Source organism: Pempheris klunzingeri, chromosome 9, assembly GCF_042242105.1.
Source record: "Pempheris klunzingeri isolate RE-2024b chromosome 9, fPemKlu1.hap1, whole genome shotgun sequence".
NCBI classification, from domain to species: Eukaryota; Metazoa; Chordata; class Actinopteri; order Acropomatiformes; family Pempheridae; genus Pempheris; species Pempheris klunzingeri.
Genome location: NC_092020.1, coordinates 20,746,477 through 20,772,767, shown reverse-complemented (window position 1 = coordinate 20,772,767; position 26,291 = coordinate 20,746,477). Strand labels below are relative to the sequence as shown.

At 40.5% G+C, this 26,291-nt stretch overlaps 1 protein-coding gene across 1 annotated transcript in view; it reads left to right on the top strand.

Moving 5' to 3' along the window:
• The first annotated feature begins 4,632 nt into the window (after positions 1 to 4,632).
• LOC139207462 (polycomb group RING finger protein 3) overlaps positions 4,633 to 26,291 on the top strand; it is a 51,911-nt gene continuing 30,252 nt past the window's right edge. Inside the window, exon 1 of the mRNA XM_070837187.1 lies at positions 4,633 to 4,683. The gene's annotated coding sequence lies outside the window, so the exon portion shown is untranslated. The remainder of the gene's footprint in view (positions 4,684 to 26,291) is intronic.

Below are 26,291 nucleotides of genomic sequence, written 5' to 3'. Positions count from 1 at the left end.
AACACTATATCAAAGGCAACCTCCAACAAAACAGCACAATAAATAGCATACATAAGCTGTTTTCAGTCAAAGTCAAACTGCAAAAATTTAATTGGAGAATGAAATTCCGGTGTTTAAATAAACAATGTCTCGCTGGCTTTTCCGTCAGTGCCAGACAGTGGTGGGAAACGTGCTGCAAAGCACCTCCGGGGTGCCCTTCCAGTGGCAAAAACACCATAAAGTGCCATTCTGGGTGCCACTCTGGATTTCAAACATTCAATAAAGTGTCCTCTAGTGTGCCCGTGCAGCGAAGAAAACATGATCAAGTGCCCTTTAAAGCGCTCTTCCAATGGAGAAAACATGATTAAGTGCCCTTTAAAGTGCTTTTCCAGTGGAGAAAATATGATCAGGTGCCCTCTAAAGTACCCTTCCAGTGGAGAAAGCATAATAAAGTGCTCCTTGGTGTGCCCTTCAAGTAGAGAAAGGTTATTAAAGTGCCCTCTAGGATACCCTTCCAGAGGAGTAAAAACACTAAAGTGCCCTCTGGAGTGCGCTTCCAGGGTGGGTTAGGGTTAGGTTAGGGTGACCTTAAAATGGAGAAAACACAATGAATGCAGTGCCTTTCCAGTGGAGGAATGTGATGCAAAAGCTTCCCTACATGCTACAACTTTGAGCGTGCTGGAGCCCCACTGCCTGCAGCTGGTGTCCTCTTATGTTTTTGGTTCTAGCCTGTCGGACAGATTTAGTCCACCAATGATGCCACAAGACTGTGAGCAGTTTCTGGTATATCTCACGTTAAGGTCATGTGTCATGTGCTACAATTAATTAAGATAAAATAGTACATTAAAACACTTTTTAAAACAGCATTATATTCCAAATAGAGCCAGATGTGGTGACTGTGGGATCATAAATCACTGTCAGTTAAAATTACACACAGTAATGTTTGATATACATTTATGAATATGCCACAGAGAGTGGACTCCCATAAGTTATCTGCAACCCTGTATATTTGTTAATTCATATATTATGATCAAAACTAATTCCTAACTCTTCCTGTGTATATGAGATCTCCTGCTGGGATTTTTCTTTTCTTGTAACTAGCAATGAGGACAGAGTGAGAGATCTTCACTTCCTCAGCCTCTCTGACTGCACTGGGCAGAACAGCACAACACACTCCTCCCTCTCTTTAACCCTTTGTGACAGTCTCCTACTCCCTTGTCTTCATGCTTTTATTTCTGAGGATAGATCATTTGAAAGGAAAGTGATTCTGAGTGCAAAAGCCACAAATGAATCATGACTCCATGTTGGTTTACCAAAATGTTTAAAAATGGGTCTACGTTCTTTTATTTTGTCTCCTGTATATTGCAAACAATTTACCATGTAGGTAACGTTAATCAGTCTATTAGAGTTGTTGTTGTTTTTTGTCTGAGCTAGTAAGCTTACAGTTTAGGTCTTGAAGGCAGCTAAGAATAAAGTGACTTTGCTCTTATTCATATGATTGAAATAAGCACCAGCCAGAAATCTTCCTATAAATGTTGGTATGAACTCTCTGATAATTTTAAGAGAGCCCCAGAAGTCTCCGGACTGATCAACAGGAGCAAAAGCTACACACTGTCCAACAACAGCAGCAATAATAATGAGGAAATATGTTAATAAGTTCATAAAAAAGACTTAACACAGCATGAAATCATCCAATTCATAACATGACGGATTCAACATGAACACAGCAAACTGTTCACACCTCAGCATGAGCACTGTAATCTATACATTATCTGTACAAGTGATTAAAAAGTGCACTGATATTTATATCGTCTGGGTCAAGAAGTATTTTGACTAGTTTGAAAGAGACAAGTGAGTTCTATGTTTCAGAAAAGAAGTAACACTTAATAAACGCTGTTTTCAGTATTCATATCCTTTACTAAAGTAAAAGTACTAATACTACACTGTAAAACTATTCTGTTACGAGTAATATTCCTCTACTTAATAAAAGTATGTAATATAATCAGGAAAATGTACTGAAAGTATTCATCCATCCATCCATTGTGCTTATCCTTAAGGGTCGCGGGGGGGGGGGGACTGGAGCCAATCCCAGCTGACTCTGGTCGCCAGCCAATCACGGGGCCGACACATAATGACAGACAACCACTCATGCCTACTGGCAATTTAGAGACACCAGTTAGCCTAACCTGCATGTCTTTGGACTGCGGGAGGAAGCAGGAGTACCTGGAGAAAACACAGGGAGAACATGCAAACTCCACACAGAGACGTTCAAGGTTCAAACCTGTCGGTCAGCGGATTTGAACCCTGAACCTTCTGGCTGTGAGTCTGCACTGAAAGTAAAGCATGTAAAAGTACTCCATGCAGAAAGATGTTACCTGCGACTGTTATATGTTATTTCATTAGATTATTATTCCGCATACATCAGTGTAAGAGCAGGATTTTGCTGCTGTGGCTGGTTGAGGTGGAGGTCATTTTTAACTGTTTTGTATTCGACTGCAGCTAATGATTATTTTCTCCATGAATCAATTGACTGTTGGGTTTGGAAAAAAAAAATGAAAATAGCCATAAATACCATCAGAATGACCCAGAGCCCAAAGTGACTCCTCCACAATGCTTCAGTTCAAACAGTTCAAACCTCAAAACGCTTAAAAGCACATTAAAATGATTAAAAGGAAAAGAAAACAGCAAATCAGCTGGAACCATGACATGTTTTTACATGAAAAATGACCTTTGAAGATTATCATTTGCCAGTTAACTTTCTGCTAATCAACTATTTGGTGAGTAGTTTAATTTACAGTAAAGCATCATTTTATAACATCTTCATGCAAAAATCTTTATTTGTAAAGTAACTAAAAGATCTCAGACAAATGCAGTAAAGTTAAAAAGAGAAAAAAAAACCTCAAGTACCTCAAATTCATACTAACAATACAGTACTCAGTTACAGTCCATTACTGGCACAAACATAGGCTACAGTTCATTCATTTCACCAATATTTATCGCTCAAATGGGTTAATATATCGTTCCTGAACTTTTTGAATATTTTTATGAACAATATCCCAAATAGCATAGAAAGATAAGTATAGAAAGATCTATCTTTGGTATTAATATTTGATACATTGAATGAGAGGTGGTTTTAAATGAAGCTGCGATGACTAATGTGTAGCAGCTATGACACATCCCCCTTTGGAGGCCCTTTACTGGATGATTCAGTACTCGAAAAAAAGGCACTTAGACCCTAATTTTAAATCACTGCACTAAAAAGTCACACCTAACTAAAAATGACTTGTAGCCTCTTTACACAAAGGTCACCGGCTCTTGGAAGTGACTCAGATTTTATTAAATTAATTTAAATTGAATTACTGCACATCCTGCACGAAACCGCGGCTGCAATACATGGTTGAATCACAGACGGTAACGTTTAAAAGCTCTGAAGGTCAGCACATGTTGGCCTGTGGTTCGTCTAAAAACAGAGATTTTGGTAACTTTTTTTTTTCTTTCCTGTTTCAGCATCATGCAGTTTGCCATATTTTTTTTTAAGACAATTGCTCAGCATTGGGATCCTGCCCACACTGTTGCCTTTATCACGAACACACAGAATCTTTACCTCAACCCAGCATTGCTAATCTTAACCCAAACTATTTTCAGCTTTAAACTTAATCATCTTAAAGCTTAATTCTTGTGCTAAATATAGCATTTCTGGCCATAAATCTGGAGAGATCCAGAAATCACACTGTTGGCGCAGGGGAGGTTTAAAGATTTATGATTTTAAATCAACTTTTTTGAATTCAACAGGTACATTTATTCTATTTTCATTGTATTTCAGTATGTTGGTTCTATTTTTTTTACTACGTATGAAGACCATATTTGGCACATTAAAAAATATGGATGAACTTTTTCTTATCTTTACTTAGCTGAATAATCTATAAGCTCCACTAGCATTTCATAGCACTTCTGGACCTTTTGATTGAATCACATGGTCTTCTTTAGCAGGCTGAGGACACCTTTTCTTAACAGTTGAGATTGAAAGCTCATTCAATATTCAACACATATCATAATATCTGATCTTGGTCCAGAGTGAAATATACATAATACATATGATACTGATGCTCATGTTGACACAACTTTCCTAATTCTTTATTTGTTCACTGATTAAATGTGTTGCATCATAATAAAATCACAATAATGTACCTGTAGGATTTTCTTCCCCGAACATTCTCGTGAACTTATTCTCATTGTCATATAGCCTAGGGTTTATAAAATTAATAATGCTTCATTTATTTATTTGTTTCGAAAGGGGAACTGAAATGTTTAGTAGCTTTATTGGGCTACATTAACATTTTATTTGTGTTGCACGCGCTTTATTTGTGTTACACACACAGTGTAAACATGAGCCATCGAGTCCGGATACTTCTTCGAAATTAATAATGAATGACACACTCACCGGATCAATTTTAAAACTGAGTTGCACTCACTCATACCACCCCCCCTCTCCCCCACCACCTCCAACTCCCCCACCACCACCACCACCACCACCTCCTCCTCCTCCACCTCCGGCCGAGCTCTGCGCATGCGCAACACTGCTCCAAGAGTGCTGTTTCGGCCTGTTCCGCGGCCGCTCGGTCATTTTCGCCTCTTTGTTTTACTGATAGTGGATTTAACTCGGATTCAACCCAATATCCAGCGGACCGTGCAGCTCCCAAACAGGTTAGTTCGTCTAACTAGACTTGTTCCCTTTGTGCTCCGTCCTCGGCGGCTCCGTGGCCGGTTTACGGTCCCGGTTTGTGCCCCCTCCTCCTCATTTTTCGCATGTCTCTTTCCGCTTGGTGCTACGGGGCATGCTATACGTGTTGTTTTATGTGTCTATGTGGTGGTGTATGGCGGCGCCGGGCCCTGCAGTTGCACACCGGGGATGGGGTTTTTAAGGGGAAACGTGCATTGTGAAGGCGGCTTTCATGCTAGCCGGGATGCACACGGCTAGCCGTGCCGGAGAGGAGGCTCTGGCAGCCGCCTCTCTGCCTGTCTCGTCATGTTTAAATGCTGTTGTTCCTCTCAGCCAAACACCAATTCTTCTTTCCCATTGAGCTGGAATGTTCTTGAAAAAAAAAAAATCTCATGGTCCACCATTAGGCTAACCTCTTCCTCATGCTGTCTAAAGTTCTGTGTGTGTGTGAGTGTGAGTGTGTGTGTGAGTGAGTGAGTGTGTGGAGGATCTGCATATCTGCATGAGGTTTGGATTAAATCAAGACAGAAAGTTGGTGCATTTTTTTTCTTCAGGGTGGATGTCGCCCCTCGCCAGACTGCTGCTGCAGCAAGCCCTGTGTGACATTGTAGAGAGGGGGGAGGCATGCAGAGAGCAGCCAACAAGTCTGTGCAGTTTTTTGTTTTTTGGGGAGAGGTGGGGGGGGGCAAAATGAGGCTTAAAATATCCCCATCACACAGTGGGTAATATGCATCTCTGTGATGGACAGGATGGGGAGAGATCAGGCTTTAGATTGTGAGGTTTCCTCAACTTTTTCTTTCAGGGGGACTGTGCAACACAGGAAGCATGGTTTGGGTGATTGGCAGGTGAAAGGATGTAGGTGTGTGGGCAGCATTTGGTTGAAAGTTTTTTTTTTTTCTTTTTTCGGCTGTCTATACTTAAACACCGTCTCCGCCACATCTTATGGGATAGGCTGTAAAAAATCCGTCTCGTCAAGTCATTTCTATCTGTCATTACGTCCTTCAGGTCCCCCCTCACTTGGACACTAAAAGGCTTTTCTCACATCCATCTTCGAGCCGCAGGGTTTCTCTGTGGCCACATTAAACCCCAGTTTGACACGTGTAGGTACGAGCGGGACTTTGTGACATCTGAACCAGTGTGGCAGTCAGTAGTTGTCTGATCCGCAGCCTTCACGGGAATGATGTGATGTGTTCAACCGGAAGCGCACAGACTCTGATAATGGACTTGATAGTGTAGTGAAACATCTCGTCTCCAGTGGTTAAACTTTGAAAAGGAGATTCTGTGAGGGAGAGGGGTGGATGTGAGTTTCAAATTTTTTTTATTTTATTATTATTTTAATGAGGCAATAGAACTGTGTCATTGAAGAAACATCTCAGACAGACATCATCAATCAAGCATTTTCCTTTATCTTTCAACATGTTTTGGAACCTAAAAGCATTACTTTCTACATTCACACACTTATTTTCTCTCGTCCTGGTGCAGTGACCTGCCTTATTTCTGTTTTATACACAGTTATTATTAAAAATTCTGAAACCACAATAATTTCTATTGGAAAGAACTTTTTGTGGTTAACTATGTTCGACAGAAATGACTTTATAAGCCGGAGAGTAAACAGAGTACATTACAAAGTGTAGTTGTGACCTGTTTCACATCTAAATACAGTCAGTGTGAAACCACTGTGACATGCCGCATCAGTGTCTATGGCTTTTCACCTATATTTAGCCCAAATGTTGTGCAGGCATCCAGATCACCAAATCAATGCATGCACTGTAAACTGCAAACTTTTAGTGCAGGGAAACTCAAGACTGCCAGTCATCTTGGTTCAAACCAGGACATTTACTTTATACTGACGTCAAAGCGGCCATAGGCTTCGTCTTCATCAGTTAACTAAAAAAAAAAAAAAAATGAACCTCCATAACCTGAACAACAGGGTGATTGTTGAAACTACTTGGCTCGCATGTTGCCTGCTGATAAATTAATTTGTGATTTTCAAAGTGCACACACTGTGCAAGCGTTTTCTCTGCTGTTGTGAGCTTCAGTGGCTTCAAATCCTGTAACACGCTGCTACTAAACTGCACCCGGCTTGTGTTTTATCAACAGCCGAGACACCCTCTGATGCTTTATACCATCAGATGCTTTATACCATCAGAGGATGGAGATCCATCACTGGCGAGTCCAGCTTTTCCTGGATGGAGTTTTCACTCACTGTTTTAACTTTTTTTTTGCTTCCTTTTGGGAAAAATGTACTAGCAACATCAGAATCCTAAATCTATTGAACTATGAACTTTAATCAGAAGTGAGAGGATGCTCTTCTCCACCACAGCCACACTTTCTGGTCTAATCGGGTAAAACGGTTGTATTTTTATGTAAAGTCTTACGTAGCTGATTCCTAGTGGGCTCCTTTCAAAGCCCGCTGATGGACCTTACTGAGTTGAATGATGCTGTTCGGCCAGCTGAATGTGCTTGGCCTGTACCATATGATATGGGTGTTGCATTAAACCACACATACCCTCCAAGCATTGACTTTCACGTCAGGTACTTCTAACTTTGCAAGGAAAACCCCAAATTACCCACAGCTTTTCTGGACAGCCGGCCACTGACGTGAAATTGCGTAACATAAAATGAGCCTTTTTTTTTTTTTTTTTTTTTATGCTTTGGCAAGATTCCCAGTGTATAATCACTACAAATTCTTCAACAAGACATTTATTTTGACCCATTACCCCAAACATGCGTCCACGCGCTGTTTAAACAATGTTAATAGTCCCACTGGGCAGTCGGATAAAACGGCCGGCCCTGCAGGACAGGCAAGCAGGATATGGCCTCTTTAGGGCTAGGACTGCTTGATAATGAAAAAATTCAATAGTGGCTTAAGTGCCTGAAGATGCATTTGTCTTTTTCTTGGACAGGAAATTATCTCAGCCAGCTTCCTAAATGAGCTACTGTGCAACTGGAGAATCCCTTGTCTCCAAATCATGCTGTTCAAATCCTCAGCACCGGTTTCACTTTCTCCCCCTCAACACAGTGTCCACTTCTGATGGGTAAATCATATTAGTGTTCAGTAACTTTAAGAAGCCAAATTGGTGATGCACAGACCAGTCCAGTGTAATCTATATCCTCTTAGATTTAGATAGAACTCACTGATAGGTAAAAACATTTGGTTGTCTGTACTTGACCAAACCAGGAATATTTGTGTGGTGTAAAAGACAGAGCTGCATCGCTGGTGGTGTACCTGTGTGATGATTTTGTGACATCTCAACCAGTTTGGAAGTCAGCTGTGGTCAGATATGCAGCTTACAGAGGAGCGATGTGATGTGTGAAACCTGAACAATGGACATGATCATGTCCAGTGGTTAAACTTTTAAAATAAAAAACATTTTCGTATTCGAAAGATTCATTATTTTTTTTTTGGATGATGATTTTATGTGATTAGGGCATTGAACTGTTGTTTGGAGCATGTTTGGCTCTTTCTTAGGGATGTTGGGGAGGGTTTTCTTAAAACACTAACTTTTCCTTGGTTTGGTACAGCAGCCTGCCTTATTCTTTCTTTTATAGACTCGGATATTAATTTCTGAAATTCTTAACTCGCATTCTATTCGATTTCTATTTCTGTTAAAATATTCTTTCGGCACTTAAACAAGGTTTCTTGGACAGAAATGACTTGATAAGATGAAGAGAGAGTACATTTCAATGTGTTGTTGAGACGTGCTTCTCATGTAAATATAGGCATCGAAATGCCGTTCAAACAACTGTGACATGCAACTTTGATGTCGGAAAAAAATCTCTCCCCCTTTCTCCCAAATATCAGATATGTGCACTTCAAACTTTGCTCCATTGTTGTTTTTATTATCAGCCAATTTTTTTTTTAAATTTATTTGCTGAAACAAATGGCAGAATTGTGGTAGAATTACATGATGGACATAAGCGTGGGGGATTATAGCAGATGCTTATTTGATAGCTGCCAGCAGCATCTTACGTCCACCCGGACCGAACGTCACAGCGGGAGGGCGATCGCTCTGGGGGGGAGAGGAGGGAGAGCCAGGACACGAGCTAAGCTCACCCAGCTAATACCTAAGGCTGCTTCTAGCTAATGTTCAGTCGCGAAGATTGACTGGATGGCGTGGGACTCGGGCAGCCTAAGCAACGAAAAATCAGAGACAGTTTGTGCCAACATCTTTATACAGACCTGGCTGCATCCCCGTATCAGACTACTGCTCCTGACGGGTATACTACTAGATGGTGATTAAAAATGAAGGAAAATATACTTATTAAAACAAAACGATGAACAAATATTCAAAAATCATGACCCATCCCTACCAAATATAGCCTGATTTTAGCACAGGCGTCCAAACCTCTGAAGAAAATGGGAAGATAAATGTTTGAATCAGACTTTTTTTGGCATTGGAATGAAACATCTCCACAGAGAATTATTTGAAGCAGCATTAGGACCAGAGGACACAACAACAGGCATTTTATCAGAGAAGATGGATATCCATCTGTCAGGTGGCTGGTCAGACGCTCCAGATAAGATTCATGGCCTCGCTTCTGCTTTCACCGATCGTATCTTTTTCTTTTTTTTTTATGTCAACATCTTAAGGAGCGGGTCGTCAGCAGGTTGTGTGAATTGAAATGGTTCGACTTGCCTTTGTGTTGACATTAAAAACACCAGCTGACATACACCAGAGGCTACTTTCTCTTTTCATGCTTGATGTCTTGTCTGCTTTACTCTTGAGGTGTCTTTATATGATAAGATAAGATATTCCTTTATTAGTCCCACGACGGGGAAATTTACAATGTCACAGCAGACATGAGGAGAATATGTACAGATACAAGGAGAACAAGGTTTTTCTTGATGACATGAACACATAGGTTGGTGTTTAAACTAATTTGTAAAGTCACTCATAGTGCTCAATTGTGCATTTTGAGCTTGAGGGTGAAGAGGGTGGATGTTGAGCATATGGATGCTGATAGCTGCTTTTTCAGGGTTTCGTCTTTGGGCTTTTGGTGGATGTGACCTTCACCCTGGCAGCCACGCTGCAGGTCTGAAGTTGCTGCTGAGTGTTTTTCTAAAACTGTGACTTCTCTATCTCAACAGTGCAACTTGCACATGTTGACTTTGTGTACTGGTCTAGACCGGTAACTAATATTGTAATGAGCTTCATCCTCCTGTAAACGTGTTTGATTTTTATATAAAGTGCTGCATATTTTTGTGGGTCAACCTGGAAGTTGGCCTGGATTGGATTTAGGATTAGTGCAGAAAATAACATCTGTGGAAAGCAAAGGTTTGTAATACTTACACGTTTTGTTCAGCAAGATAGTCTTCACAAAAGAACACCAGAGCTATGGCTTTTGAAGCATGATCGCAGTTGCCTACACCCCAGGCACACGACTCCAACTTCACTACAACTACGCTACACTACAGTTTTGAAAAGAATGCAAATGTAAAATATTCTAAAATGATAAATCTACAATTTGGATAGTTTCAGTTAGAATAGTTTACAAGAGCAAAGTGTCAATACAAAAGTGGCTGATTTACCATGTTCGAGGGAAGGTCCCCAACAACCTCTGTGTTCTCATTTAGCCACTTGCTACCACTGACTTTTTCAAGTAACAGCTTCAAGAGTGGGGTATTTACTGAAGTATTTTATCAGGCATCTAACCAAAAACTCATTCAAAACACACATCGACTTAGAGATGAGGGAGCCTGATGTGCAAAAATCTATTTCCAGGGTTTAGGACTCATTCCTGTTGCACCATATCGATATCATTGATATCATAGTTGTATTCACGGCTAGTAGTTTGTTATTGTTGAAAGCTTTTGAAAAGCTGTGTGTTCAGGTTAGCCCTCACACGTTTTGGAGTTGTTGGTAGCGCTATGGTCAAAATCAAGCAGGGTGTTGCTGAATGTCCCTTAATGCCTTTGAAACATTCTCTGTCATATTTCTCCTACATTTGTTTCTAGGCCAGTTCTCTTATATTTAGCCACTATTTCACCCATAGCTCGTCCTCCACCAGCTCCAGCTTCCAGTGCTGCAGTTTAACCGCCAAGCCTGTAAAGCAGGAAGTCACCAAAATTGAAATATATGACTTTCTAGGCTGTGAATATTATTGCAGCCATTTATGCCTCAACGTATCTTTGTGCCTCCAGGAAAAAAAGATAATTACCTAAATCTTTAATATGTGCTTTTGTCTTGTTAGTGGTGTGACAAGTTGTTTAACACACAAAAAGACAAAACTTGAAACTGAATTTCCTTTTGTTTTTACATTTTTAGCATTGTCTGCCTTCTCAGTGTAGATATAATGGTAAGACACAGCAGTCAAATATTGTGCTTTTTAGATATTATTTTAACACTAATTACTAGAGGGCTGCTGCCCACTCAACTTTCAGTTGAATTATTCAGAGAGTGCTTTGTTTCTTCTCAGTGTCTTGAAAAAAGACTTGAGAAAGAGGTAGACGCAGATGTATAACACTAAATTTGAGACTGAAGATTTGTTAGGAGCTGGTTATTTTACCTCCTCTCTGAATGGCAGCGTTTACACATTTTCACTCGGTCCTCTCTTATTTTACCGTGACGTTTTGGGTCGAAGCCCTCTTAAAAGAACCAAACCGACAATATAACAGGTCAGCTTTTATTTAGTGGTCTGTCAGCTGTTTGATAAAACGTGGTCAAGGGTCAGCGAAGGTCTGCACTAACTCCTCCTGAGAATCTGTAACAGAGCGACGCACAAGTGACAGCACTATTTAGCATCTCTGTCAGTTTAATGAGCCCAGAAAGCTTTTGTAAATGAACATCGGTGGGCCAAATGAGGAATTAATTACTTGCTTGCCTTGTACTTCAGCCCAGCTCGTACAGTAAATGGGTAATAACTGTCATCTCTGGGTCTGTGTGGGACTCACCCTGTCGTTGCCTGCGGCCTGGAGCCCACAGTTTGTGGTTACAATGGGGAAAAGCGAGACAGCACCACACTGCTGCGAGCCTGTTAACCAGCATACCCACGTAATGGCTCATTGCATCCTACTTGTTGTAGCAAGTCTCTTCTCCGCCACAGGCTAAATGTTTTGAATATGTTTACTCTGAGAAATGGAAATTGGCCATTTGTTTAATCTAAAAAAAATAATTAATAGTTTGGTTGACGGCTTGCGAAAGTATAAATGTTCTCCTGTCTAACATAGTCTGCCAATGAGGATCTATTATCTTACAGCAGTTACGCAGTGGAGAGGTTTAGTGTTGAAATGATAAGCTGATTAATAGATAACTTGATCAAGCTGAAAATGAGCTGACAGCTGATCATCATTAGTGTTTCTGTCATGTTTTATTGCTTTTTTTTCCTGTTGTGTATTGTTGTAAATTAAATATGTTTTGTTCAGGAATATATTACACTGACAAATTAAGCAAAAAGAAGATTATTTGAGTTTAATTGTGTCACAATTTTCTGACATTTTATAGACCAAATGAGTAATTGGTAAATCATAGACATTTCACATCTGTACATCTAGATGGGTTGAAATATTTTGCTGGCACATTACCCAGCAAGGTTTACCCTCCATCTTGTCCTCATTTCTCCACGTCCTCCTCTCCCTCCTTACCATTTAAAGTGACGTGACCTCCAATGACCTCTCCTGGCAGAGCTAATCTCACTGTGTAGGGCGGTGGTGTCCAGGGCCTTTCCCCTCCCCCAGAATCCTCTCTTCCCCCTCGTGGTCTCTGGTATCATTATCATGGAGGTCAGTAGGCCAAGAGCTTCAGAAGAGGGCCACTTTGACTTGAGGATTTTTCTCTGCACAGCATGTGTTAAGCCAGACGAGAGTTTTAGATTTCAGAAATGGACGATAAAAGGCCAGAGATAGCAACATCAATATTCCACTGTTAGGATTTGTAATAAGCCGCAGTGTTTTAATACATTTGTTTTTAATCTTTTAGTTATTATCTCGAGCTTGTACAATTTCATGTTTGAATGCTTTGTGTATTTTTCTCTCCGGCGCACAGGAAGTGAGGCTTTCTCTGTGTTGTGTCTTTAAACACCTTCTCCAGAAAGTCACACTTTCATGTTCTGTTGTGTTGAAGTGAGAACCCGTTTCATACACCAATTCCAGTTGTTGTATACAGATTTTATTTCAGTTTTACTACCAATTATAGAAACATTTCGCCCAAAAACTTGTCGGTCAGTAGTTTAGCCAGTATTTGCTGAGTTTTAGATCCACTGTGTTGGACTTTGGAGGGAAGTCGAATGCATTACTTTGCAGTACAAAATGGAAAGCAATTTATTTTAAAGCTGAAATGATCAACAGCAAAGTAATTAGCCCTGTTGACATAGAGATCACGCAGTATTCTCGTGAAGAAGACTAGCCTTTGAGCCAATGCTACCTTTTTACACTGAATCAGTGTCGGCAAATTGCCGCCCTAGTGTGTGATTTTTTATTTTTAGGTAGCTTAACGGCTTTCCCAGGAGCAAAACAGACATGACGTGTAACACAACAATGTCGGTGTTTAGTGGCGTAACACCAGTTTAGTGTGCTGGGCCAAACAGTTATGTAGGCGAGTTACATCTGATTTTGGAAGTTGAGGGAAAGGTACCTCTGAGTATATGCTATTGTTCATGTGCCTCCTAAGCCAATTACAAAACTCCCAGTCTCACCAGTGGAGCTGCTTAGATGTAAGTAGTGGGTGAGTGTGGTTTTACTGGGTGTCACTAAAGAATATAAAGCAGAGTGATGTTGAAAGAAAATACATGCTCAGCAAACCCTCCTTGGGTAAATAAGAGTTTAAAGTACAGTGTATCACTAAGGCTTTGTCAGGATACGCGACACACAGTGGACGCCTGCACACTGTGAGCAGTTCATTAAAGAAGTGACATTTCTGACAGGGACCTTTGGACAGGCAGGCTAAGTTAAGTGCATTCTGACACTTAAGTCTTTTGGGAGGTAACGTTTGGTCGGTAATTACAGAACATAAGCCTTCAACATTGAAATTGTGTCACTTTAACCAGAGCCGAACATGTAGGCTAATTAGACAAAATATGTACCACAGTTTTCACAATAAAATCACAGCCTTGGGAATTATGATAGAAGCAAATATAATTACGCATACAACAAGTGTCTTTACATTCCTACACTTAATGCTAATCACTTGGCAACAAATTAACCTGAAACTAATGTGGGTGTTGTTTAATTCACTGTAAGCAGTCGTGAAAAGTCACACTTGGTGTTACAGTATAATAGTTTAACTCATGACATTTCGTCATGATAGTCAGCTTTTTACGTCACAACGTTACGGCCTTTGCTTTTGGTTGAAACTACATCCAGACTCTCTTCTCTGATAAAAGCTCATCCTTTGATTTCCCTCCACCCGACAAATGCTTGTTTCAGTCCTAATCATGCTTTTATGCAGATTATTATGAGCATGGTGGGGAGGAGGGCAGCTCAGACCCTCAGGACACAGAGAGAGAACACACTGTAAAAATCAAACTTGTGGCTGACAGTCAATTTAAGGGAGTGTGTTTGTGAGGCTGTAACAAGTGACAGTTTAAAGCAGGGGTGTCAAACTCAATCAAAGAAAGGGCCAACATTTAAAACACGGTCTAAGTCGCAGGCCAAACGGGCTCAACATTTAGTGAAGAGTCTAAAAGTGACTCTTTTATTATAGTATATAATATAATAATATAATATATATTTTATCCAGAAATATAAATTTAAACAGCCAAACTTTAAAACAAACAACTTTTCCTCAATAAAATAAATAGAATTTTAAATAATTTTTCTCTTTTTTTGTACTATCCTGATGTTTTGTCTCATAATGTCGTCTTATATCTATATTCTTTAATTATAGCCACATCAGCTCCACAAACAAGACACACAGGTTCACCTCCGACAGACAAACAGGTAGAACTCTGCCCCCCACCTGCTTTGAAAGTCTCTGTTTTCAAAGTCCACTTTTCGTTTAGTCATTTATTTTGGGGGGGGCTAGCTTAAGTGTTGCTATAACAGCGCTGATCAATGCATTGATCCGCTGATCGGTGTGTCATTATACCTGCGGGAGGAGGGGCTGCTGCACGGGTCCTGACTTGCGCAACAGCTGTTCAGTGGGCATTGTGGGATTTGTAGTATTAGAGGTGGGAGTGCTGTTTACCGACGGGCCATTCTTAATAGTCACATGAAATTATCTCGCGGGCCGTATATAATTGTATCGCAGGCCTTGAGTTTGACATGTATGGTTTAGAGGCACCCCGCTAATATTGTCTGGCTTAATGCAACTGCTGTGATGAGCTACATTTTGCATCCAAATCTTTGCAGCTATTTTCAAAAACAACAAAACAGTTTTTTGTTGTCTCAAGTGGTGCCATTGTCTGACTGCAATCTGCGAGTCAGGGTGAGGAGTCAGTCTTCCTGCAGTTTGCACGTTCTTACCTGACTTAAATACACTTTGACAGTACACTTGCAGTATAGTCCTGACCTGGCCCAGTGGGCTGATCTCTACTGGGTAAAACGTATCCAGCTGGTGATAATCAGACTTCAGCCTGGTGTCTGATAAGCAGTGCCGCGGTAAGATTTTTCCTCGCATATTGGCTATTTGTTTCACGTGCTGCTTTGACTGATCCGTCAGTCACCGGCTGGATCTGACAGACTCTTTAGCGTCTCATCTCTTTATTATCAGTTTCATCAATTTAATGTGGAGCCTTTGTTGTGTAATATAACACCAATGCCTCTTTTCCCTGAGCCTTAATGAGCATAGTATTATTTTTCATAAAAATCACACACTTCTATCACAATTCTATCTTTTATCTTCTTTATTTCACTCCAGGAAGGGCGGGTCCACTAAAACATGCTGCAGGAAGTCCTGCAAGACATTTCTAGTCCCAGACTGTGACATGATGTACTGCCCACTAGTGCACTGCCTCACTCCTTCCATGCCCTTCAGTTTCCCCATTGCTCTCTCACTGGATAACTCTTCCACCTCAGACTCGTCTCCTTGGGGCTCCAACTACAACAGCATCTTATTTTTTCTTGATGAAATCAAAAATGTTGTACGTTTTGAAACCGCTCATTGTGAGCCCCCAAGGCTCCGTGAAAACTCCCTAACTTGACGGGCGTGTGCGTGGATGCCGTTATGGGGTTTCTTCTCAGTTCACAATAACTTGCCTGGGACAGGCACAGCAGGAAAGGTCAGGTAGAGCTACTGCAATAAGCTTCATTTGCTCAGCTTCCTACATTACAAGCAATCTTAGTGTAAAGGTCAAAGCCATACAATGTACTATATAATGGAACTGGTGTCTTAATGTGTCTGTAATTCTTTCTTAACCAGAACTTTTTAAAATCCTTATTTCATTATGTATAAGACGTGTAAATGTGTTTTCACACATTATTTGTAACTTGAGATTGTTTTACCATTTTAGAATTATGAATATGTCTCTTTTTAGCAAATGCGTGCCGGAAAGACACAAAACATTTGTAGTCACAGTATGCGCATTTCTTCTTCATAGCAATGCTTACAGAAGTAGGCTACATTACTTGAAATGTATACATAGCCTACTTCCATGCAGCTGTCAGGGCTTGAAATGTTTGCTTACCTTTTTGAAGTGGCTGGTCCATTCACCTGCATTCGGGTGGATTCACCTGCCAAAATATTTCACCAGTCAAGAGGGTTTTTAGGACAGACAAGAGGCCAGTTGGTTACCCTCCAATGTGACTGGTGAACTACACGTGGCTAATGCACCAGCCACAGCCAAAATAAAGCACCATTTGGCCGGCTGCTGGTGGTCCCGAGGATGATTATCTGGGATAGAGAAGAGCTGCTTTGCATCTCGACAACATGTAGCCAAGATTACACTGTTACACCAAAAGCCGGGATCACTGCTGTGACTTAAAAGAAGAAATAAAGTGTTTGACGTTTCTATGAAGAAACAACAGGCGCGTTCGGTCTTCGTTTGATCCACTCATCACAAACGGCTGACTGGAGGTCAGTGATGTGGCTGACACGGTTCATTGATGTTTTTCAAACTGCTTTTTAGTTACTGCTATCAGCCATCTGCCATGCCCAGATGAATACTGAGCTGTAACACAGGAAACTCCTAATAATCTTACCATGATGCATCTGACGTACACTGGCTGGCTTTATGTCTGTAATACCAAATATTCTGGAGGTCTACACTGACTTGTTATCCTCTTGTATTTCAGGAAAAATAACTTTTTTTGACATCCTCATTCAATTATTTGACAATTGAGAAAGAAGATTTTAAGTCCCCCTCGCCAATACAGTATTTCTATGATTAATTTCAACTTTTACAGCTGCTTTGCTTGTAATCTTGTTTTCCTTCACTCTGAGAGCAGCAGCCAGCCGTGCTCAGTACTTGTATTTAATGACTTATCAGAATTAAAAGTGTCTTTTAGTGTCAGTACCGTCTGGTGGTTTGCTAATATGCCAACTGAGCCACACTATTTATCTTTAGCAATATTACAGGAGAGGTCGTCGGTATTTACAGTTAAGAATCACTTCAGCTAACAGGTGTGGTTGATCAAGGGCCCTGCTGTCACCCAGATTGTACCAGAGATGAAACCTAACATGAGATTTCAGCCCAACACTTCTTGTGTATTCATATCAGAAATGAGTCGCTCTTCTGTCACTAAAACAATGTCGTTCTGGCCTGTAGCAGGTTTGCAGGAGCTGTTGCATTTTCTGTGTAAACACGCAGCGTTGTTGTACATCTTTCCCAAGAGTAAACCAACCCAGTCCCTTAGGATGTGATTCGTATTATGTTTCCTCTGATTATACTTGTTTGTTTAGAGTAGACTGAAGAGGAGTCATGTGCAGGTTGGCAAACTATAGGAAAGTCATGGGAAAACAATGCAGCTTTAACGGGAAGAAATGTCACTGAAATTACAACTAAAGGTTACTTTTTTTTGTTACAGTTACAAGTGGAGCCGAAACCTTTGGGTTCTTTAGCTGCCAGATTGTCTGCTGTGTACACCAGTTAATTGCTAACTTTGTCTGTTTGCTGTGTGGTTCTGAAAAGACATCGATGAAGGCAGTGAGACTTAACTGAAAATGTTTCGCTAAGCAGAGCCGAGTGATAATTCCCTGTCAGTCCCTCAATACAAGCGACGCCTTACACATAACACACTTGACCCATTGTTCATTTAAAACCAGCGATTAGTGGAACTTGAACAAAACCAACTTGCATAATTAAAACAAACCTTACTGAAACGCCAACCTAACAGGGTTTAATTGAAATGATTAATTGAAAATGAATTGCGTAATTGAGCTCATTTGAATGATCTGATACTAGAAAGTGTAATTATCAGGACTCAAAGTATTATTTTAGCAGATGGGGATAGAGAGGAATTGAGAGGACTCAGCATATTTCAACAGATTTCTCCTTAGCCTCTGTTCCTCACTTGAAGCTTATCTCTTCTGTCGTCCTGCTTCTGGGGTGTCCTGAGCCTCTGGGCATTAAAACTGTTTACTCTTTGACAGGGTCCGACATTAACACCCGCCAAGCGCCAAATGCGGGTAGATTTTCTGTCTGGTGAGTAAATCTCGGACGGCTATTCTTCCTCGTGTCTGTACCAAAATAGTCATGTAATAAAAAATAAAAAAAATACGCAGAGTCTCTGCTGCGTTTTGGTGTCATTCACGGCTACTCTGCTTCAGTCCTCTGCTGGTTACCACACACACACACACACACAATAGACTCTTAAGTCAAGGCGTATAGACTTGTTTTATCCTTGAATTCATAGACTGTTGATCAATATAGTTAAATAACTTTGCTTAAGATTTTGCCCTGGTTTATTTCTTAAAGTTTGTATTTAACATAATACCTCATTATACCTGGCTAGATTTTTTTTTTTTCCCATCAAAAAGTTTATTTCAGACACTGCTCTTTGATATCTTCCCTTTATATCAAGGCTGTGTTTTTGTCTCCATCTGCCCACAAGGGCCCCTGCATGCTCCATAATGGTGCCTGGGTTTAATAACTCAAAAGAAGCTGGATAACAAGCCCATTTGGTGATACTAATAGCATTTGCCTTTTAATGGAAACATTTATCCAAAGCTTCTTACAGCGTCATGAGAGTATGTGTTTTTGTACCAGTGGCTCCAATGGGAATCCCTAACCCTTTTAGAATGAGTGCTGTCTTCTATCCATGGAGCTAGTAACAGAAAGAAACCACTAACCCAGACAGTGTTACTGCTGTAATTATCCAGTTTCCCCTATAGGATAATTTTCGCTCATCCAATCTTGGGCAGCACATGACTAAAACTGATTTTCACAATAAATACCGCCACTGGTCCACACAGTTGGTTGTATTGTTTTATCTCCACACATGGGCAGGACACACAGCTCCTTGTAAATCTTTTGTAAATGGCTTTATCCTACTTCAAGCAGCACAATAACTTGTTTTAACTCGGAGATAAGCATGCTGATTTTGCTTAAACAGGTTTTTTCCGACCGCCTAATCTCACGCTTTATTGAATTTGTGGAAAACATTTAAGGTCCTGCAAGTAAGTAAACAGGAGCTCCACATTCTGCGTGGCAATCGTTTTTGCCTGCTCTCTCATCAGAGGGCATCAGGTCCTACAGTCAATAACAAGATCAGTCTGGCCTTCATGGATAGTTACAAACAGAATAGTTGAAAGCAGATGCATCATTGGTGTGACATTGGTTGTGTAACATGAACAGATAGCTTGTGATGATGATAAAGAAGAGTCATCAAATGTTTGTTTGAATTTCTGTAAAGTATGAAGATAGCATATCAAACCCTTGTGGCGTCTCCCTGTCCAGTGCATTTGACAAAAATAAAAAAATGGTGTCAATGCAAGTTATCAACTGTGGTTTCAAGGCTCCTCGTCTGAGTTTAATGCAGTCACCTCTGATCACTCCAGAGTAACTTAACCTTTGGTCGTAAAGAGGGACCGATTAGGAAGAACAAATGTCAGACTTCTAGCCTTATCAGACGTAAATTCACTGGGCACAACAGTGCTAAAGTTGTTTGTAGAGTGCTAGTGGTTGCAGCACCTTCTCTTAAGGTAGGGTCAGGTCGGTTCCCAGCTTTGCCGGACCAGTCAGATGTAGAGGCTTAACCCGGTTTGGTTTTATTTGGACTGAATGAAGCAATTTTTGTCACTAGGAGATTTTCTGGGAAATTCCGTATAAGATTTTATCCAGTAAAATCCTCAGTTGTTACCCGACCGGACTTTAATGACAGATGCCAACGGTAGCACTGCTCCATTAGCCTCCAAGGCTAAAAATAAAGATCAGCTGGGCGGACCAGACCACTGCTAACTTTCATTTTCACCATGACCCTGCTGATTACCTCCTGTGGGCCTAATTCCTTCATTTCTCAATTATGGTGTTTAAACTTTAAAGGAAGAAAGGTCAAGTTGAATGATTGTTCAGTTGTCCTGATTGTGGTGCCGTTACTTTCTCACACACTCTCAGGAGGAGCATCTGAGTCATGTGCAACACCTGTAGATTTATTAACTGTATTTTTAGTTATTATCAAACCACAAAGTGTATAGATTCCAAATTAGTTCCACTAGTTCAAGACCTGATGTGAACTGCTTTGAATAGCTATTTACCCTTTACCGATGTTCATAACAGGTTACGTGTCTTGTCTCAAATCCAATTGATTTTGAAAGTGTACAATCAAGTTAGTTGATTATCCGATTAGCTTAATTTTCTTTTTGAATAGTTTTATCTCTTGTCACTTTAGATAAATAGTAACTCCAGGAAGAGATGCAGGGTTCAAGATCCTTCCACATTTTCAGGATGGCTCCGCTTTTGGCAGGTGACTTAGAAAACTGTGCGTGGATGGTGGGCTCCAGCCGCTTTCTTTTGTTTTCCCTACGAAATAGATTTTTGCCTCAAAGGTTTGACTCCAATCGATGACGGCCGGCTGAGTGAGTGAGCGTGCAAGGTAGACTAACTTTTCATGAACAAGTTTTTGTCTGGTGGTTTAGTTTTTTTTTTTTTTTTTTTATCTCACCAGCGTCTATGCTTCTCTTGCCTCTGGGAAACATGAAGAAGTACTCGATGTACCACGTCGTCCTCCTCACTGCTCACTCTGAAACACTCTTAGCTTGAAGTGAAGAAAGAGAGAATATCTTACCCTTGCTGCCAGTTTGGTATCATACAGTACATAAAAAAATTGGTTGCCATATGTCCTCCTTTAAGACTGCCAATCTACTATTAAGTTTATTCTGTATAATTACAAACCTAAGCCATTTAAGATGAATGATAATTTTGACATGGGATTCAGATTTAGGTTCTGTCATGTGTGTGTTTGTGTCTGACCTCTGAGATGTATTACACCTCAGCTTCACAAACTTTACTCCTGGCCTTCACAACCTAAACACAAAGCTCAATTATTCAAGTGTTCCTGCTTCTTGGCAGAGTGTGCAGCCTCCTGGCCTGCTGCAGTCTGCTTCTCTTTGGATTGCGTCTATTGTCTGCCTGATTTCCCCAGGCACCAAATCCTGGCTGGAGGATTGAGGGCCATCAAACAGAATTAAGAGGAGACAATAAATGTGTGTGTGACGGTGGACGGGTGTGTGAATACTTACAGTTGGGCAAGACCACGTTTAAGTTTTTGTGTACTTTCTGTGTCGGTGTGGAAGTGTGTGTGTGTGTGTAGTCTCGGAGTGAGTGAATGTGTGTTTGTGCGCGTGTGTTTTTGAAGGGAAGCCAAAGCTTGCACAACAAGACGAGGCCTCTCCTCCTGGCTCCGTCCACTGATGCAGGCCTTCAGTGTCCGTCGCTCCAGCTGGCAGCCAATTTATACTGAGGCCAAACACTCCAATACCCACAGGCAGGCCAACAGGGGCTCTTTGTGATGCCAGAGTGTGTGTGAGAGTGTGTGTTTCCCTCTGAGTATGTGAATGTGTCTGCCTCTGTGTATACTTATCAGCTACCGGGACAGTTGTTCAGCACATGATTGACTGCAAATGCTGTTAATCTCCGGACTTTGATGTATGCAGAGGACTTGTGTCTGTGTGTCTGCGCTGGTTAAGTCGTGGCTTACATTATATTAGTGGCTCAAAGTTAATTAATGCACTGGAAGCTGTGTGGCAGTAGTACTGTCTTGTCACAATACCAGACTGTATTGTCTGGGTATCACCATTAAAAGACGTAAACCTCAGACTACAACAAACTTGTTAGAAGTAGGGCCGTCACAATTTGGTTGATTCGGTTTAACTTTATGGATTTTAAGGTCATGATTTGATTACGTTTTTGGTTTAAACATGTAGAGGTCTTAACGGGTCTACCCAAAACTTTGGATCTGGACCTGGAACATGTATTGATGTCCATGTTTGATTATGGTCAATTCGATCCAGGTTGGATTACATCCTACTGCTGGTCCTAGGTCTGTTTATCTTTATGTGTAATACCCGAGTGGGTCCGAGAAGATCAGCGCAGATCACGAGAGAACCGCATAAGTGCTGTGTAACCTTAATGACGATTTTCTTTTAACCTTTTATCACCTTCTGCAGGTTAGCCTACTCTTCTGTTTCTTGAGGTTTATATCCATCGCTCTACAACCATCCACAATCCAGTGAAAAAATGAAATTGATAGATTTGAAGTTATCCAGTTGTTTGTAATTCAAAACTAATTCAATACAATTTGATATAGTTATTTTTTATAAATGCTATAAAGGTTTTTACTGGCAGTAACTATTTTTAATAGCCAAATCACGTCTCCAAAGCTGTGTTTACTGCCACGGCTGTGAAAGTTAACTACTTATTTTTAACTGTCCATCACTTAATCACCTCTACTTAATCTGTTGCTGTATCTATCAACCTCTGTGGCACAAACATTTGGAACAGCTTCACCATCCTAAAAATTGATTCTGATACTGAACATGTGCTGTCTGTTTTCGTCTTAAGTAGTGTGTCTGGCCCACTGACAAAAAATGAGTTTCCGTTCCTGATTTCAAGGATTCTGGACTTGTATTTGATGGCTTAGGCTGTTGCTTTTGGGCGCCTCTGATTGTTTTAAACTGTGGCTGCAATCATATCTATCCAGCACTGAAGTGCTGTGCACTGTTTGTAGTTATCTTAATTAGGCTTTTTAAACATTGCTATAGGGACTTCTTGTTCTTGACAGTAAAATGGCTTCACACATAGCAGAAAAAACTGTTAAAATTCGCTATCATGGGCGGTCATTGCATCACAGCTTTGGCTGAAAGATGGAGAGCTTTTTCTGCGCTGAATGAAGCTTGAATGAAAGAACCTGAAAGAATTTGTTTCATAGTACCTGTTTAGGCTTACCTATAAAGCAGTTTTGACATTAACGTTGGCAGGTAAAATGACAGCACAAAATGTACGATGAGGTCTGAAATTGTGCTTTGCCGACTGTAAAGAAGACCTTACTACTGTGAAATGTCACTTGATATGCACAGCTTGCAGTTCTCAGGGATCAAACAGGGCAAATGACCTCTTACCCTGAGACAGTTAGACCACTGAAATCCTCATCTATCACCTGTGCTGTTAAATCAGCCCATCTAATAGGCAGCTGTTAGACAGGCTGCTCTTCTTTAAGATTGGCATGCAGGGACACCCAAACCCTCAAAATGTTTTACATTGAGGGCATTTAGCTGATCCTTTTATCTAGAGTGACTAGTGCAACAACTTTCCGTCCACCAGCATTACAAACAACTACATTAAGGAATGGATTCCAGGCACAGTTTTCTTTGACCTTGGCATTGTCATGTTAAATTGATGGGGCTCATTACGGGACTTTGCTGTGTTATTGCACTGACAGGAATTGCTTCAATACTAGAGAGTATCAAAAAATGCCTTGTTGAAAGGCTCTGGCTCAGGAGGTACAGCGGGCAGTTCAATTTAAAAATGCTGTAGCGTAAAACTAAAGACCTGAAACAGACAACCACATTGAGGATTTATATTTTTATGCTATGAAACTCATTTGAGTGTATAAAAAGAAAATGAAAAACAAGAATAAAGGTGTGTATCACAACGTCTAATTTTCTTTTCGTTTGGTTTGGCTTTGGGTTTAGTTGTTAAGTTATTTCACATCTGAACCTTTAAAATGAAGCCATGTCTACTTGCGACCCCCTGATCATAAGTGGGTTTGCTGCGACCTTAGTGGGAAAATTAGTTTATTAAGTTTATTTCACATAGATAAATAAAAACCACATGAAAGAAATATAAAAGTACATATGAGGGTGTGGTAGAAACCTGCAATGGCTGAAAACATACAAAAGTTCAAATGTATCATCAATATATTTAAATGCTAGTGCTCAGAAATTCATTATGTTGTTGCTGCAATTGAGTTAAACTGCATAGGGATTTAGTGCTATCTATACTTGTCTTATTATCTATTGTGTATATATAAGTGTTTTTAGAGGTCCAGAGACATGAAAGTATCCACTGTTTGACAAGAATAAAAGTGAAAATGAGACAAACTTTTTCCTGTTACTGAATCATCTAGTACCCCCAGATATGTTTATTACTAGTTTGTTATTGAAATGTATTAAGTTTTCAAGCTTAATTTTCTAAAGGTTTGGTTTCTGACATAACACATAAAATATCTGTTGCTTTAATCAGCCAAAATATGAACCATACACAGGATCCAACACACAAGGATGTGACACTTGGGGTTATTGTTGCTGCAGGTCGTGGGGCATGATTGAGAAAACTAGAAGGGCTGGTTTCTGAATGTGCCGTTGGTGTGAATGGAGAGTTTCTCAGTGGGTTTGTGGCCAGCAGTTGCTGCTTGACAGGTTTCAGTGGGAGGAAGCGTGATGACGAACCCACAGTCTCATTGTGAATCACTGCAGCAGCACAAAAAGGCCATGAGTCACCATTAGCTTAATCAGACCCTCAATAAATAGAGCTCTTAATAGAAATAGATCTGATTTTGATTTGGGATATTATTTTCTTAGAGCTGCAACAACTAGTCCGTTAACTATTTTAACATTCAATTGTTTTATTTTGAGTCATTTTTAAAGCAAAAAAGCCAAAATTTTCTGGTTGCAGACTCTCAAATGTGAGTAATTGCTGGTTTCTTTTGCCCTCCCGTAGTCTATTGATTGTAACTTGAATATTCTCTGGGTTAGGATTGTCAGTAGGACAATGACAATTGTTAGTTGCAGTTCTACATTAGGCTGACTGATCTCCTGATCTCTGTTCAAATTGTTTACATTGTACTCACGTCTCTATCGAAGAACAGATTTCAGCATCAGATGAGCTCTGGTCTCAATCAGGATTTAAACAATAAAGTGTGTCGTTGGCTGGCTGTTTGTGCTAAAATGTCTCCACACTGCTGCTGCTGCTGCCGCCACGATGCCTGTCTGGCATTCTGCTTAAATTTATGTGCAGTCATTTAACAAGGAACCGAAAGCAGAAGTGCGACAGGGCAATAAACACAGTACAGGGGTTTAATTTCACATTTGTTTGCGACCTGGCAAATCACACAACCCTCGTTAAATTTTACTATGAGCTAACAGTGTTTATAGACTTGACCATGATCAGGTGGACAGTAGGTAAACGAGCCAGGCAGCAACAATACACATCTGTAACCCTGCTTCTTAATCTCAGCTGGTGTTTTGTATGACTCTTGACGATAGATTCGCGGGAATCATGCATGGCTTTAAATATAGAGTGCAAATAAGCTTCTGATTGCTGAGCAGTCACAGAGTCAGAGGAACCTATTCACATGTGGATATGAAAGACAACAGAAGTTATTGCCTCCTCCTCCCTCACAAAATGAAGAAACAAATAATACTTGTGTGGTTATATACTCTGCGAGCTATAGGATGGAGTTTTCCCACTCCCCACAGTCACACAACATTAAAGATTTTACTCTCTGCTATATTACAGCACTTTTGCCTTCCTTGGACTGTTGACCGTTGAGGCAGACAGGAACTGGGATTGTGACATGCAGCGAAGATCCCTGGCCAGAGCTGAGCCTCCTACGTCACAGTTAAATGATATGCATCTTAACCACTTGACTATCCTTCCTTTATACCTGACTGTTAAGAAAGATCGGCGTCTGCATGATGGGGAAAGCGGGCCATGCATTGCGGTCAATATGGGCTGCCTGTTTAATGTACTTTTCTTGCGTTCATATAACTTGTGTCCTCAGATGACCCTGAATGCAGCAGCTTCAGTACAGAGGCTGGTTTGCTTCATCTTTCATATATACTTTATGACCCTCCAGTGTCAACCCTCTCATCATCCAGCTGTGGTTACAGAACAGATATCTGTACAAAGGCAAAGATCTGCAGTTTGAATGTCTGACGTTATTTTATTTTGACACAGTCCAAATAACCAACTGTTAGTAGTTCTGTAACTAGGAGAAAATATGGGGAAATATTGAACACAGATGTGACACACTCAAAATTCCTTGAAAGTTGATTGTTATATTTGGTTTATTTAGAGTCATAATGTGACTCAGAGCTTGCAAACAAAATCCACATGTGGACTCAAGGCACTCTGCATGGCCAAAAGTATGTGGACATCCCCGTGCTTTTTAAGTTTCTGAACTGCAGTATTTAGTCTATTAATCGAGAGGTCGAACAACAGAAAATTGCTAACCACTTTCATAATTGTATATTATTTTTGATATTTCTAAGAAAAAATG